Source organism: Mauremys mutica, chromosome 3 (assembly GCF_020497125.1).
Source record: "Mauremys mutica isolate MM-2020 ecotype Southern chromosome 3, ASM2049712v1, whole genome shotgun sequence".
Classification (NCBI taxonomy): Eukaryota; Metazoa; Chordata; order Testudines; family Geoemydidae; genus Mauremys; species Mauremys mutica.
The window spans coordinates 119,635,424-119,649,205 of NC_059074.1; the positions used below are offsets into that span (position 1 = coordinate 119,635,424).

Consider the following 13,782-nt stretch of genomic DNA (forward strand, 5'->3'; position numbering starts at 1 on the left):
TTTTAGCAACAGGCAGCGCGGTGCATTCTGGGATACGCTGGTGCCGGGAAAGGCGCAGTTTCCTCCCTACCCCGCCCCCACAGCCTAATCTCGTGACAGTGGCCAGTCAGGGCTTGGCCCCGCCCAGTGTCTCCCGCGTGACAAAGCCGGTAGTTGTCTGTTTCCACGGTAACCCGGACTCCCTCGCGAGTTACCCATAGGCCCGGCAGCGAGTGGGCCCCGCTGGGCTGGGCTTGCCTAGGCGGCCGCCCGCTCCTGGGGCCTGTTGGCCGGCCCCGCACCCCCGGCAGGTGGCGCAGCCCCCGTGGGGGATGGTGCGTGATCAGCAGGACGCTGCCTGGCCCGGGCCCCGGCTGCAGGTGTGGGGCAGTGACGTGCGGCCTGGCCTGGGAGAAACTTTCATGCCACGTGTCTCCGCCGGAGGGTCGTTCTCTCTAGCGTGCTCGGAGGTGGGGGGCTCCCCAGGCGGCCAGCTGGAGCCCTTAGCCCGGTTCTGTGACTGCTACCCTGGTCCGGAGCAGGGAATAGTAACAGACGGGTGGGAACTTTGCCTTAACGAAAAGTTAAAAAAAATCACGGGGCACTGCTGGCAAGGTTAGTCTTAGTGAGCTGGTTCCAAGTCGTGCCCATGGGAAGAGTTGGCCCCATTGTGACTTAGGATAGAATATCAGGGTTGGAAGAGGCCTCAGGAGGTCATCTAGTCCAACCCCCTGTTCAAAGCAGGACCAACACCAATTAAATCATCCCCAAACATCTGTGCTGATTGTTCTCTGGTTTACACCCCAAGCAACTTGGCCCTTTGTGTCTGGCCTCAAATCCTGCCACGGATGCCCAAGTAGCTTTTTCCCTAGAGGTGTTGTGAGTTTTTATGTTGATAAAGCACATCAGAGGCCTTGGATGGGAGTTGCTGAGAGATGATGGAATCACTAACAGATCCAGAGATGTCAACTGGTGATTCCATCTCAAATCTCCCACTATTTGTTGTTTTTGTTAAAGCAGCAGCTTCTAGGTACGTGATTACATGAGAATCTCAGCTTTCATTAAAAAAAAAGGGGGGGTGGGGGATATGTGTCTGGTCTTCATGGCTGTTGAGAAAATCTTGAAAACATGACCAGAGTGGATCTTACAGGCTCAAAAACCAAACAACAAAAATAATCCAAAATTTGTCTTAAAAATCGTGAGATTTAAAATAAACTTATTTTTTAATCCTGCAAATAGTTTCTCATGGGCTTATCTTTATGCACAAGAGCAGTTCTTGTTACTTAAGTGAGACTACTGACATGCTTAAAGTTAAGCCCATGCTGTTTGAACCTATTGGGTTAGTAGAGCTATGCAATTAAAGAGTCACACAAGCTGATTCATTTTGCCATGTGGATGGCAATGCTTTATAGACTTTGTACTGATATATGCCACTTCTCAAGACATCTAAGAAATAAAAAGAACTCTGTTGTCTTATTTTATATATTGTGTTTGACCAAGAAATAATTGCGCCTTTAAACTAGAGATTTGCTTGACCTGGAAAAAGAGGCTCAATATCCCCTCCCAGAATCTGAAGAAGTTTGGATGCAGACACTCAGCCTATCTCTGTAACAGGTTGGACTGGAATCCCCAATCCAGACATCCATGAATTTTGGATTTGCATCTGATTCTAGACTTGTACTTGATGAGTTAGGTTCATTTCTACTTTTCATAGGTGTTCATTCAGGAAAGTTCATAGTGTCTTCTATCTGTCATGCTTTGTGATCTGCAACTGACTGGAAAGGAAACCAGGCTATCTTGTTTCCAGTAAAGGGCCTGCTCAGTTTACCAGTGTTTTTCAGTCTCTCTGAGGAGGTTGTGGTTTGCAATTTTTGCAAATCTATTACTTCAGAAAGCGAAATCATTCGGAAGTCAAGAAAGCATAGCCACTGTGCTTCCTGTGGGTGGCTTGGGGGGGCCATAAGCACATTTTGATGAAGTCAGCATTGCATTTTCTCACGGTGAAACCTCTTTTTTAAATGTTAAAGAAGATAACTTCCGTTTGATCACTAGTCTCTGCTTTGCTCCCAGGAACAGCAGTGTTTTGGAGCCTGTGACAGCAGCAGCAACCATCCCCTGAGCCAGGTCCCTGTTGGCTGCCACGGGGTCACCATCTACAGATGTTTTACTCCAAAAGAGTGGGGAGAAGATCAGTTTTTTTCAGTAAAGAAGAAGTGAACTCCTCAATCTCCAATGAACAGATCTCTTCCTTCTGTGGCAGCTGAAAAGGTAAGGCATATTTTCAATGATTTGTTGTGAAGTAATCTCTTTTACTGGATAAACTTGGATAGGATGATATTAATACTACAAGAGAGAAGTGCAAACAACATATTTCATTTTACAACACAAAAGACATTGTTATGGGAAAACATTCTATATCTACATGAAAATTATTTTTTTTTCATAATTCTGTTTGTCAAGTGAGTTCTGATTAATTAATTTGATTGATATTTGTATGAGAGGCAACTGCCATGAAGTCTGTTAGCATTTGTGATTTGTATGTTTTTTTTCCAGGAAATAGCATTACTCTGTATCTCCATTGTAGATATGCCACATCTCTCTTTTGAATTAATGGAGCTGATAGTCAAATTATCTCAAATCAGGACTTAACTTTCACAGATCATTTTGTATGTATTTGATTTGGTGTCACTACCAAAACCAAAAAATAAATATGGCTATAGGAATTGGAAATGATCTCACAATGAACATATCTGAGTAATTTAAAATGAAACAAAAATGTTCATGTACAGTCATATACTATTATTCCATATATCAACACAATATTTGGGTATTTATTATTATAAATAATAATAAAGAAAGATGATAAAAGTAATACTTTGCCTTTCATCTGAGGATTTCAATTTAGAAAGACCCCAATTTTTACTCCCTACTGAGCTCATCTGAGTTCAGACTGGTGACCTATTAGCAAAAAGATCTCTGATTTATTAGCAATGCCTTGAGGCATCCAGCCCCCAAACAAGTACTAATTTAAGAGGGAGTCTTTATCATATATTGTATGCAAACGAGCAACCTTAAGAGAAGGATAAAGTTGCAAAGTCAAATACTGAAAGATTAAGAAATGCCAGAAGTAAAGTTACTCATGCAAACTTAATCCTGCCCACTTGTATGTATATATTATGCTATAACCAGTAATTATGTGAGCATATATTATATTTTCCTGCATGGCTGGTCATTGGCAAAGGTTGTTCTCAGAAATTCCAGATCCACATTGCAGTCCTCTTGTGCTAATAGAGTAATGTAGTAGAACTAAGTTGTTATCTTTTAGGTGGACCAGCCCATAGACAGGAACATGATACACCCTTTGCCAGAGACAAAATGGCAACTATATGTGGTAGAGCAGTGGAATATTGGGAATCAATATTTCTGGATCTGATCCTGACTTTGTGATCAGAATGTGGTTTAGTTGTTAGATCGATGGGTACAGACAGCATAGTCAAGTTCATAGGGCACATGCACACAGGGTTCCAAAAAGCATTCTGTCAAAGCGGATGAGACCTAGCTCTATCATATTATAGACTTTTGGTCCTCCTGGATTCTGGGCGGCTCTAACTTGTGAAATCTTCCCTACTGCTACCAATGTGCTGCTCTCCAGCTCAAAATTGCCAGAGCCCAAAGTGCTCCAAAGATTCCGCAATCTGAACCCAGCACTGGACGTTGCAAAGGAGAGAGCTGTGTACATTGGCCCTGTACCATTCCCTCACACAAGTTTAGGAATGCCCCTGGAAAGTCCCCTTGGCCGCAAAACTAATAAATCAAACAAACAAAAACATAACCCTATCTTAATCAAAGTGTTTATACCCTAAAAAGGGAGAGGAACTATGAAGTTCATTAGGAATCTTGCTATTGATTTTACACAGAAGGTGCTCAAGCATTATAATGTGATGAGTGGCAGTATAAAACTCTAAGCTAGCTAGATGGATTTTCCCAGCAGGCATGTATAGAAGGAAGGTATCTGAAGGTTTTGTAAGATTTCCCACCTCCACCCCCCGTGAATCCTGAGGAACAGTCGTTTATTAAAAATATCATTTCTTGATTTCTCCTAAGAATAGGTCTGATGCAGGCAACTTCAGTGATTCAAAAGTTCTTCTCTACTGTTACATAGACAGCTGTAGTGGCACAGGAGCCAGCAAACAGAGTTGTAAACAGGGGAGTTTCAGTGGGAGTTCTGTTGGAGAAGAAAGTTTTTGTATTTTGTGTATTGTATTTTGTAGTTATATGTGTGAAGGCTGGTAGGGGCAGTGTGCTGGGAGAGAAGCTGAGCCCTGATTAGGGGGCAGGGCTTCTCTGCTTAGAGGTCTTATAAAGGTAGCCAGCCAGTCAGGCAATGACATAGACAGCTGCAGTGGCACAGGAACCAGCAAACAGAGCTGTAAACGGGAGTTTACAGGGAGAGTTTGCGGGGGAGACTTAGAGACCTAGGCAGAGGAGCTGACAGGCTAGTGAAGAGAGTGGGTGGTGTTCTGCCGGTATTCTGGTGCCTGTTGGGGGGTTGTTTTGGTTTGTGTTTCCTGGACTAACAGGTTTTAGGTGGGAAGGCTATGACCGATACAGAGGCAGCAGTGAAAGACACAATGAGGATGACTGGATGTGGAAGCTGCGGCATGTACATGATCCTGGAGGGGGGTACCTGAAAAGAGTTTCGTCTGTATGAAGTGCCGCCTGATAGAGCTGAGGGAAGAAAAGATCCGAGGACTGGAGATGCAGGTGGAAACTCTGGTAGAGTTTAGAAGGGGGTCCGAGCAGATGATGGAGCAAAGATATGAGGAGGCTGAAGGGATAAGCTCACACTTGCAGATGGAAGCAGGACCAAAGAATTCTGAGGGGAAGACTGCTGGGTGAGGAAAGTGGACGGTGGAAGCATGTGACTAAGAGAACCAGGCAGAGGAAAAGAGAGGCCAGTGAAGGAGAAATAGAGCTCAGGAATAGGTTTGCAGAGTTGGAAAATGAAGAAGGGGCACAGCAGGTGGTTGCTGAAGGTGAGAGGGCAAAGAAGAAGAGAAGAGCAGCTAGTCCTATAGGAAGAGGGGAAGAGTCAATGGAGACAGCACCAAATATGAGCCCCAGGAGGATATGGGATGGGTTGTGGAAGATTGCAAGGGACAATAGAAATCGAGAGGACTTTCAGCCAGAAGGAACAGGGGATAGACCGGAGAATCACACTGTCACCAGGAAAAGGCAGGTCTACGTGATTGGGGGCTCCTTACTGAGAAGAATAGACAACTAGAGCTGATCCGGAGAACAGAGACGGGTGTGCTGTCTGCCGGGTGCTAAGATACGGGATGTGGACCAGAGACTGAAAAGGATCCTAACGGGAGCGGGAAAGAATCCGCTGATTATCCTTGTGGGAACAAATGCTACAGCTAGATTCTCGCTGGAATGTATCAAGGGAGACTATGCCAGACTGGGGAAGACGCTTAAGGAAATCGAGGCACAGGTGATCTTCAGTGGGATTCTGCCTGTTCCTAGAGAAGGGCAACAAAGGTCTGACAAGATTATGGCAATCAACAGATGGCTCAGGCAGTGGTGCTATAAGGAGGAATTTGGGATGTACGGCCACTGGGAAGCATTCATGGACAGGGGACTTTTCTCTCGGGACGGACTTCACCTGAGTAAGGAGGGAAATAGACTTCTAGGATGGAGGCTGGAACAACTGATTAAGAGAGCTTTAAACTAGGAATTTGGGGGAGATGGTTGGGAGATGTCCAGGTAATCTCCACGCCAGAATTTAACATTGAGAGGGAAGAAAACAAAGTAAGAGAGGATACAGCCGTGGGCAGGAGAATGGACATAAGGAGGAAGGGTAGTGTAGATACCAGTCTAATAGGTGATACTGGTGGTAGAATGTCTGTGCCTAACTGGGTAAAGAATGTCAGTGAAGCCAAATGGCAAAAATTAAGATGTTTGTACACTAATGCGAGGAGCCTAGGTAACAAAATGGAGGAACTAGAGCTGCTGGTGCAGGAAGTGAAACTGGATATTATAGGGATAATAGAAACATGGTGGAATAGTAGTCATGACTGGAGTACAGTTATTGAAGGTTATGTGCTGTTTAGGAAAGACAGAAATAAAGGCAAAGGTGGTGGGGTAGCATTGTATATCAATGATGAGGTTAACTGTAAAGAAATAAGAAGTGATGGAATGGATAAGACAGAGTCTGTCTGGGCAAAAATCACATTGGGAAAGAAAGCTACTAGAGCCTCCCCTGAGATAGTGCTTGGGGTGTGCTACAGACCACAGGGATCTGATTTGGATATGGATAGAGACCTCTTTAATGTTTTTAATGAAGTAAACACTAATGGGAATTGTGTGATCATTGGAGACTTTAACTTCCCAGATATAGACTGGAGGACCAGTGCTAGTAATAATAATAGGGCTCAGATTTTTCTGGATGTGATAGCTGATGAATTCCTTCACCAAGTAGTTGTTGAACCAACAAGAGGGGATGCCATTTTAGATTTGGTTTTGGTGAATAGTGAGGACCTCATAGAAGAAATGGTTGTAGGGGACAACCTTGGTTCGAGTGATCATGAGCTAATTCAGTTCAAACTAGATGGAAGGATGAACAAAAATAGATCTGGGACTAGGGTTTTTTATTTCAAAAGGGCTAACATTAAAGAATTAAGGAAATTAGTTAGGGGAGTGGATTGGACTGAAGAACTTGTGGATCTAAAGGCGGAGGAGGCCTGGAATTACTTCAAGTCAAAGTTGCAGAAACTATCAGAAGCCTGAATCCAGGGCTGGCTCCAGACCCCAGCGCGCCAAGCGCGCACTTGGGGCAGTGTCCCAGTGGGAGGGCGGCAGGCGGCTCCGGTGGACCTCCCGCAGACGTGCCTGCGGAGGGTCCGCTGGTCCCGCGGCTCCGGTGGAGCATCCGCAGGCATGCCTGTGGGAGGTCCACCGGAGCCACGGGACCGGCGACCCCCAGAGCGCCCCCCGCGGCGTGCCGCCGTGCTTGGGGCAGCGCAAATCGTAGAGCCGCCCCTGCCTGCATCCCAAGAAAGGGGAAAAAAATCGTAGGCAGGAGTTGTAGACCAAGCTGGATGAGCAAGCATCTCAGAGAGGTGATTAAGGAAAAGCAGAAAGCCTACAAGGCATGGAAGATGGGAGGGATTAGCAAGGAAGTCTACCTTATTGAGGTCAGAACATGTAGGGATAAAGTGAGAAAGGCCAAAAGCCATGTAGAGTTGGACCTTGCAAAGGGAATTAAAACCAATAGTAAAAGGTTCTATAGCCATATAAATAAGAAGAAAACAAAGAAAGAAGAAGTGGGACCGCTAAACACTGAGGATGGAATGGAAGTTAAGGATAATCTAGGCATGGCCCAATATCTAAACAAATACTTTTCCTCAGTCTTTAATGAGGCTAATGAGGATCTTAGGGATAATGGTAGGATGACAAATGGGAATGAGGATATGGAGGTAGATATTACCACATCTGAGGTAGAAGCCAAACTCGAACAGCTTAATGGGACAAAATCGGAGGGCTCAGATAATCTTCATCCAAGAATATTAAAGGAACTGCCACATGAAATTGCAAGCCCATTAGCAAGAATTTTTAATGAATCAGTAAACTCAGGGGTTGTACCGTTCGACTGGAGAATTGCTAACATCGTTCCTATTTTTAAGAAAGGGAAAAAAAGTGATCCAAGTAACTATAGGCCTGTTAGTTTGACATCTGTAGTATGTAAGGTCTTGGAAAAAATTTTGAAGGAGAAAGTAGTTAAGGACTTTGAGGTCAATGGTAATTGGGACCAAATACAACATGGTTTTACAAAAGGTAGATCGTGCCAAACCAACCTGATCTCCTTCTTTGAGAAGGTAACAGATTTTTTTAGACAAAGGAAACGCAATGGATCTAATTTACCTCGATTTCAGTAAGGCATTTGATACAGTTCCACATGGGGAATTATTAGTTAAATTGGAAAAGATGGGGATCAATATGAAAATTGAAAGGTGGATAAGGAACTGGTTAAAGGGAAGGCTACAACGGGTCATACTGAAAGGTGAACTGTCAGGCTGGAAGGAGGTTACTAGTGGAGTTCCTCAGGGATCGGTTTTGGGACCAATCTTATTTAATCTTTTTATTACTGACCTTGGCACAGAAAGGGGGAATGTGCTAATAAAGTTTGCGGATGACACAAAGCTGAGGTATTGCTAACACAGAGAAGGACCGGGATATCATACAGGAAGATCTGGATGACCTTGTAAACTGGAGTAATAGTAATAGGATGAAATTTAATAGTGAAAAGTGCAAGGTCATGCATTTAGGGGTTAATAACAAGAATTTTAGTTATAAATTGGGGACACATCAGTTGGAAGTAAAAGAGGAGGAGAAGGACCTCGGAGTATTGATTGATCACAGGATGACTATGATCCGCCAATGTGATATGGCCGTTAAAGAAGCTAATGCGGTTTTAGGATGCATCAGGCGAGGTATTTCCAGCAAAGATAAGGAGGTGTTAGTACTGTTATACAAGGCACTGGTGAGACCTCATCTGGAATATTGTGTGCAGTTCTGGTCTCCCATGGTTAAGAAGGATGAATTCAAACTGGAACAGGTACAGAGAAGGGCTACTAGGATGATCCGAGGAATGGAAAACCTGTCTTATGAAAGGAGACTCAAAGATCTTGGCTTGTTTAGCCTAACCAAAAGAAGGTTGAGGGGGGATATGATTGCTCTTTATAAATATATCAAAGGGATAAATATTAGGGAGGGAGAGGAATTATTTAAGCTTAGTACCAATGTGGACACAAGAACAAATGGATATAAACTGGACACTAGGAAGTTTAGACTTGAAATTAGACGAAGGTTTCTAACCATTAGAGGAGTGAAGTTCTGGAACAGCCTTCCAAGGGGAGTAGTAGGGGCAAAAGACATATCTGGCTTCAAGACTAAGCTTGATAAGTTTATGGAGGGGATGGTATGATGGGATAGCCTAATTTTGGCAATTAATTTGGCAATTGATCTTTGATTATCAGCAGGTAAGTATGCCAAGTGGTCTGTGATGGGATGTTAGATGGGGTGGGATCTGAGTTACTACAGAGAATTCTTTCCTGGGTGCTGGCTGGTGAGTCTTGCCCACATGCTCAGGGTTTAACTGATCGCCATATTTGGGGTCGAGAAGGAATTTTCCTTCAGGGCAGATTGGCAGAGGCCCTGGAGGTTTTTCGCCTTCCTCTGCAGCATGGGGCACGGGTCACTTGCTGGAGGAGTCTCTGCAGCTTGAGGTCTTCAAACCACAATTTGAGGACTTCAGTAACTCAGACATAGGTTAGGGGTTTGTTACAGGAGTGGGTGGGTGAGATTCTGTGGCCTGCATTGTGCAGGAGGTCAGACTAGATGATCATAATCGTCCCCTCTGACCTTAAAGTCTATGAGTCTAAAAGCAATCACCTGTTCCATCCAATTTGACCACATCTGCAAAATAATTACAAGCTCAAGTGATTGTGAGGCATGAAGCTTTGCCCTCATAATGGCGCTTTGTTTACCCTATAAACTCCCTAACTGTGATTCTAAATTAGCTTAGAACATTTATAGAAAATTAGGTATGTAACTGTTCTTCCAGGTGGAGTTGGCAGTCATAAGGCCGGGTTCAATATCTTGGGCAGCGGTTCTCAAACTGTGGTTTGGGACCCCAAAGTTGGTCACGACCCCATTCTAATGGGATCGCCAGGGTGGCATTAGACTTGCTGAGGCCTAGGGCTTCAGTTTTGGTCTCTCCCACCCAGGGTGGCAGGATTTGGGCAGGCTCAGGCTTTGGTCTCCCCTCCTGGGGTCGTGTAGTAATTTTTGTTGTCAGAAGGGGGTCACGGTGCAACAAAGTTTGAGAACCGCTGATCTAGGGGTTCCTTTTTAACAATACAACACAAAACTTGCTCAAGCCCCCACCCAATAACCTGGGAAAAGTACACACCACGCCTTGGGCACCTCTACGAGGCAATACTTCCCCTCTGACAAGCACAAAGTCTGTGTGTAGATTAGATAAGAAACTTTTAATAGAAAGGGGGAAAGTAACCCAGCATTATCTTGGGGAAAACGCCACAAGCAGGATTCATAAGCATAAGACTATGAGAAAAACATCCATCCCAGAGTACATTGGGCAGTATCTTCGGTCTCAGGTTCTTAAGTCCAACAACCAAAAGTTCCTTTGATGTCCCCCACCTTCCGTCACACTCCACTCACAGTTGTTGTCCTTGGTCAGTGGAGACCCAGCGTTCAGAGGTGATTTTGCATAAGTTCACCTTCCACGTTTGGGGATGCAGGGGGGAGGGAGAAGACAACTTGATTGTTCCCGCAGCCACTTGCTCACTGCTCCACCATACCCTCTGAGATGTCTTGAGGTCCCTCCACTTAACACAGCTTTCAGTGCTCAGTGATTTCAGCTGCTAGTAGGGGAGCCTCACTGCTAGTGCAGGCTCGGCAGTTTTTTTCACCATAGACACTGTCCCATAGCAGATCTAACACTCAGACCTGGTTATCAGTGATTTCAGCTCTACTGATGCGCAACAAAGACTTTTGTAATGAGGTTAGCCGGGGCTCGTCTCTCTCTAGGGTGGTGGGGACCTCCACCGCCTCACTAAGTTCGGGAGGAGGTCCAGAAGGGAATTAGTCTGGCTGCAGCAGTCTTCCTCTGCGGCCTTTGTGAGGGCAAAAACAACACCGTCAGTCATCAGCCTAAGCCCTAGGTCAGGGCAGGGCAGGGCAATGGTGAGCCAGGGGCTCAGGCCCTCAAACAGGGGCCAAGCAATAACAGTATATACAAAGTGGGCGCAGGCCCTGGTTCAGGGCAGTGCAATGGTGAGTCAGGGGCTCAGGCAAGGACTGAGCAAGAACAGTATATACACAGTGGGCCCAGGCTCTGGGTCAGGGTGTGGCAATGGTGAATCAGGAGCTCAGGCAGGGAGGGGAGGGAGGATGCCCGCTGGCAACAGCCATGCAGAGCTGCTTGCGTGCCTCCACCTGGGAGCTGGACCTGCTGCTGGCATAGGGAGGAAAATGATTCCGGGCCCTTTCTTCTCTGTTTGATTCCCTTGCAGGCCTAGCCATACTTTGGTTCTGTATGTTTTAAATGTTGCCAGATGTTATAATTTATATCTCAGGAGATCAGAACTGAATGCACAATTGCCCCATTTTTTTTAAATTTTTACTGTGCATAGAATTTGAATAGCAGCAGCAAATCCATTGTTTCTGAATGGTGGTATTCTAAGTACTCATTTTGGGCCATCTCCGAATGTCTGTATTCAAGTGTCTGCTGAGGCTCAGATCCACAAAGATATCTAGGCTCTCAACTTGCATGGAACTCAGTGGAAAAATTAGGAGCCTAAATACCTCTATGGATCTGGGCCTCAGTCTTCGTTCAGGCTAAACTCCCATGTACTTAAAGGAGAATTTAGCCAGAATTTGGCCCATTATTATTTTATATTTGTACAAATACAAATCCTTGAAAATATCACTTTGTGTGTACAAATAAACTATTCTGTGAATCTCTAAAAAGGATTCTCTCTGCTCCCCATTACCAGCTTGTTATGTACTGTTCAGAAATAGCTGTTTCACAAAATGAGCCTGAAGTCTTTAATTCTGTGTGTGGCATTTTGTAGACCAGGGGGGAAACCCTTTTGTTTTTAAGAATATGGAGGGGCTGGGAAATAACATAACTATTCATTCATTTATTTGATAACTGTTGGTGTTGCTGTTATTAGCAGTGTATTAATATTAACCCTCTGAGATGGGTTTTGCTTGGTCCCACTGATAATTACTTCTGTGGAATTTGCTAGTCTCCAAATGACATGCCTCAGAATTTTTGCCTTCAGATTTATTGAGGACATTGTAACAATATTAGCTTTTCAAATCAATCTTAGAGAAATAGAAGGCACTGCTCACAGATTCTCTGAGGGCCTGATACTGTGTGGTGCTGCATGCCTCCTGTAAAGTGCCTCCTGACTTCAGTGGGAGTTGAGGGCTCTCAGCACTGCTCAAGAGGGATTCAGTACCTGGCAGGATCAGACTCCAAAAGAGAAGAGCCTTAAAGAAATGACTGTAGTGAAAGATCAACTTGAGCAGTGGTAGTGCATGTCTTTGAAAATAGCCTATGTTGTGAGAATGCATAATTGCTGTGGTTTTAAATGTTTTAGTAACTTCCTGTAAAATGCAATTGTCGAGGAAATAAAATACGATTGTTCATATCTTTGCCTCCTCTGTTTCCACCGGAAATTCATGTTATATCTTTTTTTTTTCTTTAACAGTTTTCTATGTGAAAATCTGTCAGTTTTTTGTCATCAAAGAATTTTATCAAAAGAATACAAAAGGAGGAGCATATACACAGCTACTGTCTGGATATAAAAAGCAACATCTCCTGCCTTCTTTTGCAATATTAGGTGGATAAAGTTGAACTAGCCTGACAGCATGGGCGATGCGTGAACTGCTGGCTGGGGGAGGTTAGCTCCCAGCCCCGCCCCTTCCATCCAAGGCCCCGCCTCTTCCGCACATCCCCACTGGAGCCCAGAGCCCCCACCTTAGCCACCGGCCCCCATCCCAGGCTAGCTCCCCTCCCCCCGCCCCAGCTCCGTAGCACCAGGAGGGCGATGTGGCCCAAGCCCCTCCCCAGAGGGAGACTGGACTCCAGCCATGGCAGTGGAGTGGGAAGCAGGAGTGAGGGGCTGGGGGCAGAGCATGGTGTTGCTGTTTGTTAGCCTCCCCCAGCCTATGATACCTGCTGCCCATCCGTGACAGTTTGGATGTAAAACACACATATAAAACAATAAAATAGCTGTAGATATCTGCAAATAAATTGGCAACGTGGAGTCTCTGGTACTTAAAACAAAACATACAGATAATGAGTCAGATCTTCAGTTGGTGTAAATCAGTGTAATATCATTGACTTCAATAAAGCTACACCCATCTATACTAGTGAATGATCTGGCCCTGTGTATTTAATACCTGTAGAAATATGTTTGTAGAACATGATAATTTAAAGACTCTCACTCGTAAGGGATATTATTATGAACGTCGGAATTTGGAGATGTGCCCTGGAGGTGAGGGTTGAGAGTATCGCATAGCATGGCTGTGTGCTGCAGTTCACCAGTTATGCTCTCTAGTTTGTTTTGTTAAAGTTTTATTCCTTTCTCATTCATTTGGTTTGCTGTTTAATGAACCTCAAGATAGTTACATGGCGTCAGAAGTGTTGAAAAAGAAGGAAACTGCAGTGATTTTGAAGTTAACTTCTGTTTTTGCAACTGAAAGCAGAGACAAAGGGAGGCACGAGAGAAGCACATGGAGCACCAGGCACAGAGGCTTTTGCATGTATTTGGTGAGCACAATAGAAGCTTGACTAGATTAAGAAGGGAGAAAAAAGCCAAAAATGAATGTTTTGCAACCTCCATCCAGTCTGCAATTGTCAGGCAATGTTGCAGAGAAGTGAAAAAAAATCAGAGATTTGAATTGTATTTAGCAGCCATCGGGACAAAGAAAAAAAATGATAAAGGGAAATCACCAATCTTTTTGTATGTTGTGGGGAAGAAAGCATTGGATATTTATAGCAACTCTATGCTTGAAGAAGGTGAAAGCATGAAGTTGAGCAAGATACTGACTAAACTTTAGATACATTGCATGCCAGAAAGGAATGAAACATTTAAGAGATACACATTCTTTACATGCATGAAAAAAAACTGATGACACCATAGCGCAATATGTCACATAATTAAGGAAACTCAGTAAAACATGCGACTTTGGTGAGCTGACAAAGTC

General features: G+C 44.4%; 1 protein-coding gene across 5 annotated transcripts in view; it reads left to right on the forward strand.

The window, feature by feature from the left end:
* Nucleotides 1-13: 13 nt before the first annotated feature.
* The window catches only part of SYTL3 (synaptotagmin like 3), a 70,043-nt gene continuing 56,274 nt past the window's right edge, over nt 14-13,782 (forward strand). For 2 of the 5 annotated variants that reach the window (XM_045010506.1, XM_045010502.1), the window contains exons 1-2: nt 200-359; nt 2,050-2,247. The gene's annotated coding sequence lies outside the window, so the exon portion shown is untranslated. Of the gene's footprint in view, nt 150-196; nt 360-408; nt 595-2,049; nt 2,248-13,782 lie in introns of those variants that run through there. The other 3 variants (XM_045010504.1, XR_006578186.1, XM_045010505.1) reach the window with 3 other exon arrangements.